General features: G+C 34.6%; 1 pseudogene; it reads right to left on the bottom strand.

Moving 5' to 3' along the window:
• Positions 1-647: 647 nt before the first annotated feature.
• LOC149213068 (uncharacterized protein At2g38710 pseudogene) lies at positions 648-1274 on the bottom strand (annotated as a pseudogene).
• Between the last annotated feature and the right edge of the window lie 4346 nt (positions 1275-5620).

Raw genomic sequence — 5620 nt, 5'->3', positions numbered from 1 at the left:
TTCTTTCTGCAGCAGAACCGCCCTGGATGATATATGTCCTTTGGCCCTCGAATTCATTGTCCTTCATTGTTCTTCTGCAAGAAACTGCATCTCGGGTTGTTAGTTAGAAAACGTGACAACCGCCACATGCCCAAGTCACATACACATGCAGGGCGCATGGAAGCCCACCAACGTGCCGATAGTCACATACACATGCAGAGGCACATGGAAGCGCACCATCATGCGGCAAAGCATACCAAATACATGTCTAAAAACATATCAAACATATGTGAAAAGCAGTTAACATGGTTATGTTTTAATGCTGCCTTTAAAATTAGCATTAATCAGTGTTAGGGTCGAATTTTTTATATATGTTTTGATCTATTTCCTAAGTTTATGGAAAAAAATAAAAATCACGGGTAATAAGACTCTGCATTATGTGAATGGAATTGTGAATATTCGATAGGCTGAAAAATTATTTAACATGATATAAATCGAAAAAACTTCATATTAAGCTTTATGTTTTGGTTCAAACTAATGCTAATGGCATCGATCGCTATATACCATGCCGTGAGCAGGTATAATAAGAAAATAAATCAGTGACACATCCTTCCATTCCGATTCAAACCCTTGTGAGTTTGTTTCAACTTCACAAAGAAGCCTTCACATTAATAAAATGTCCTCGTTCCATTAACAGGGATAGTACCTTTGGTTTTCGTTGCAAACGTAACATAATCAGTGTAATGCATGCTGTAAACACTGGTTTGGTAACGAATAATGCGGACTCCTTCCGGAAGAGACTCAGTTATGTTTCCCATATACCCTGATTGGCGCATCAGTGAGTCAATTGTCTCCGTTTTCGTCCAACCTCGTTCTGCAGCTACTTCCGGCAAGTAAGTTCCAACGCGTCTTCTACTATCCGAGTCAGTAGAATCAATAATGATGCCATGCTTTCCAATTTCCCAGTCCAAATAATTGGCTGCATCCTCGTAATCTGTCAGAATAGAGACTGTGCATTCCAGGTTTGGAATTTCTGCGCCCTCTATAGCTGGGAAGCGGCCATCAAGTAGAGCACTTCTAAGCGTGTAGTCTTTCAACCCCTTAGAAATACACGTGGCTTCCAATGAACCAGTCCATCCTCTGAGAGTAAGCTCCCCACCAATAACCCTTTTCCATGCGACGAAGAATGAATGTTGGCCCTTGTCAAAGGTAGGAGCCGGCACGAGCTCGCCCGTGTAATGGGCCACCAAAGTGTCGAAGCAGTACACCACCATTTCTTTGCTTGCGCGCACCATCTCGAATCCTCTTAGTGGATGAATTCCTCGCTACAGATGAAGGGTACCAGTGCAAATAACAGAGAAATGACAATCTGTACCAGTGCAAATAACAGAGAAATGACAATCTCAATTTCGTTCTGTATATCGAATTTACCTTATATTTTATTCATATATGCATGATATGCCGAAATTAATCATGCATAATGAATGCGTGATACACGTTGAAATTATGTCAACGGCATATTCCAAGAAAGGTATCGAATTTACCTTATATTTTATTCATAGATGCATGATGATGCCGAAATTAATCATGCATAATGAATGCGTGATACATGTTGAAATTATGTCAACGGCATATTCCAAGAAAGGCCATACAGGTGATGATTCATTTACCTAAAAATAAACAAAGAAATATAAATTTAACCCATATAAATTTAGATTAGGCTTTCTCAATTAGAATCTAACCGCTTTCTCAATTAGAATCTAACCTTTTATATATATATATATATATATATATATATATATAATTTTAGATATTAATTTTTTATTAAATAAATAGAAAACCAACCTAAATCTATTACAGAAACCTCTTGCAAGATTTATATATGAAAATAGCAATTACTTTATATAGTAAAAATACGTGGAATACTAAGTATTAGGAAAAATATTTTCATGCTTATCAAAATTAGATTAAGTTATTAAGTTTGATTAATTTTTTTAACGTGATTTTGATAAAATTTAGTGATTTTTTTTTGGGAATGCAGGGTATAGCTCTTAAGTTTGAGGATTTTGGAAGCTCGCTAGATTTTAATGAGAATTTGGAAAAATTGTAGCTTTATTCCACAACTCTCATTTTAAATACTACTTATAAAATTATGAAACTATATCCTTACTTTGAAAGTTAAAGTTGATTTAATTAAACAACACAATATTAACAATAAAATGTTTTTTTTTTCTTTGTCGCTAAAAAAAGTTCATTATATAATGAGAGGATATTCCAAAATACATACAAAATTAGAGAGCGACCAATAATTTTCATGTCAAGGAGGGGGATGTAAAGCTTGACCACCTGGAAGTGCTAGAGGACTGTGACCTTCATGGACATCAAAGTCAATGTGAGCCAAACACACCTCAATTTCGTTCATTCTCTCATTAGCGCAATGTCAACTATGTCTCAGTGAAGTCAACTTCTCTAGGAATTCATTATGTCTATACTACACATCATTCATATAGGCCATAATCTCATTCCAGTCTTCATATATGTTTCCACAGAGGATTTCTACGTTGGCATGGATATCTCATAGTTGATTAACAAATTGTACCAAGGGAGGGCCATTAGATTACGCAACCTTGAGATGGGGCAAGGCCTTGTGCTACCACTCCTTCCATTTACATGCATCCCATCTCTTCCTCATCCATTGCCCCTACCCTGTCAGCCTGATCTCCTTGCTAACCGTGAAGACCACCACCTTGACAAGCACGCCTGCTCTAGAGTATCATCTTAGCTGCCGGACTTGATGAAACCTCTGCCAAGACCTCACACTAGGGAAATTTCCACGTCGGTTGTTATGCAGAATATATGATTGCAGACAAAAGTATCTTCCTTAGGCCTCGTGGACTGAACTAGAACAACATAAAGACAAAACATTATTTTTTTCTTTAAAGTAAATAGATAACGGGATGAATCCTACCTAGAATCTGTTGTATGCTTCGCTCCTTCCTTGGCTTGATTCCTTTAATCCTAACTTCAAATGATATTATTATAACCTGCACAGTTAGATAACACAAGCCAACTATACTCCGTGGAGTCTATGTACCATCATCTAATCACCTTTTTCAATAGATCAACATGGTATTGAAATATATGAAACCATAATATCATATATAGAAAAATAAATAACTCTTTGAATTAATAGGAATGGAGTGAGTTACAATAAAAAAATAAGTGTTTATCCTATAAAAGAGCTCCTCCCAATTCACTTGTCCTTTCCTTGCCACAAAGTGAAGCTCTGATCACCCTAATTCATGGGAAGATATTTCTCACATTAGTAGCATAAGGGTAGAATCACTCTCCAAAAGCCAACCCCTAGCTTGTGGATGGCGAAAAATATATAGAAAAGGAGGGTAAGTTGGGAGTTCTTATCCAGTTACTAATATAGAGCTTTAGATCCACTCTTGATAGTAGGATAGGATCAAAGGATAAGGGATGAAAACTCGAAGGTATGATAGGATAGGATTCGATATTTTTATCTTAGGTAAATGGTTACAACATATCCTAGAAGCTTCTCAAAGAAGAGGCTTTTGGATTCTCTCTCATTTTATCGAATTTCTAGAACCAACGCAGGTGCATAATGGAGCAACATGGTTGTCAACGCTGTCCAGTAGGAGGCCAGGGAGTGTTAGTCCTTAAAATGATTGATTCAAGATATTTTCAGGGAGAAACTCAGGGATAATAATGAGTCATGCTTAGGGATTTTTTTTATGATGATGAGAAGGAGATTAAAGGGTTTTAATTGATCCAATAGAAGGACTATTGACCAGATGTCGCAAAATGGCCTATAACGCCCACTAACCACCCTTTGCGGAAAGACACTAAAATTTTTAGGCCTTGACCCTCGCACAAGTCCAAAGTCAACCCAAGTTCCAAGGCGAGCCCAAAATCCCCAATACAGGAAGAATTCACAAAATTGTTCACATAGAGGTGTAGACACACCAAGGCCACAAGAACCTCGAAGGCAGGGGCCAACAACTACTTGGTTCATTGCCACCCACTCTTGTTTTAGACACCCACTATACATATGTAACATCGAGATCTAAGTGAGCCTTTGAAATTTGACCGCGCTAGGTTGAGGGTTGATACCATAGCCACTCTAGCTTCTCTCAATTAACCACAAGCTGCTCTTACATCTCGACCACCCACGCATGGGCCATAACATCAAAACGCATTGTACATTTTGCTTCCAACACCACAGAAAAAGAACAGTAACATGAAACCCAAACAAATCCCAAGAAGATAGAATTACCTCCACAATTATCTGTACGATATTGGGCTGTGACCACAAGACTAGATGCCTACCGGCTAAGACTAGTGAAGCTGCAAGACTGCTACACTACACCAATCCCCATATAGACACTAACCCAAGATCACAAATAAACACTTGAACAATGCATGCTTCTGACACTTTCCTCGTTTCTTAGTATGCACCAAACTCTAAACCCCCACTTATCTTTGTAGAGGATCCCTCCAAGCTAACTGAAAAAGCACAACCTTCTCAACTACAACTTTTGATCTCCCAAAAAGAGATTCTACTCACCACATCCAATATCAAAAACTAAAAACTAAAACAATCTCTGAAACATTCACTGACACGCCACCTAGCATAATGTACTTACCATATTCTATATCAATTGATGCTGTGTGGGAGGGCTTGAATTGCCCCTAAACGACACTCACTCTAACCGAGTAGTCACCCCAACGACGATGATTAACGATAAAATGTTAAGTACTAGAACTTTGTCAATAGTTAAATTTAAAGTTGAGTAAAATAAAACTAAAACTTACAAATAAAATGAGTTGGGAAAAATATATTACAAGTTTTATATATCAAAAATAAAAATCATTGTGTATATAAGAATAATGTATTTAATGTTAAACAAACATGTTCATTTCACCCAAACTAATCAGAATCGATTAGCCATCTAAGCAACTCACGGAGATGATAATATGAAACTATATTATAGGGAAATTTAATTTTAAGAATAATTATATGATTTTCGTTTTCAAATTTTAATAAATTAAAAAAATTATATAGTTTACTTTATATTAAAATATGTATTTTAAAATTAAATATTTTAAAATTAAAATATTCCAAAATATATTTTAAAAATAATTATTAAAAATAATTAATATTCCACGAATTAATTAATTTCTATATAAAAATAATAATTTATTACAAAATTTCTTAAAAACTCACAAATACATAACACATATATTAAAATGTAATATTAATTAATTTATTTTCATATAAAAATAATAATTTGTTACAAAATTTCTTCAAAACTCACAAATACATAACTACATAACACATGTATTAAAGGTAAAAAATGAAATATTAAAACATTTTAAAATCTAATATAATAAATTAATATTTTAACACTTGAATGTTTTTCGTTTTCTAAATTAATATATTTATGAATTTATGGAGTATAAATTATAATAGATAAACCTTAAAGACATTAACGATTTATATAAAGTTTTAAATATATTAAAATTTATTTTTTCACTTCGGAATTAAAACGAACATAAAAGGTCTATTAGTACACACATGTTTTAATATATGATTTGATATTTATTTTTAATATGT

This window comes from Pinus tabuliformis, chromosome 1_1 (genome assembly GCF_031772625.1).
Source record: "Pinus tabuliformis cultivar Carrire ecotype Pingquan chromosome 1_1, CPIR1, whole genome shotgun sequence".
Classification (NCBI taxonomy): domain Eukaryota; kingdom Viridiplantae; phylum Streptophyta; class Pinopsida; order Pinales; family Pinaceae; genus Pinus; species Pinus tabuliformis.
This window is presented reverse-complemented; position numbering and strand designations above follow the sequence as displayed.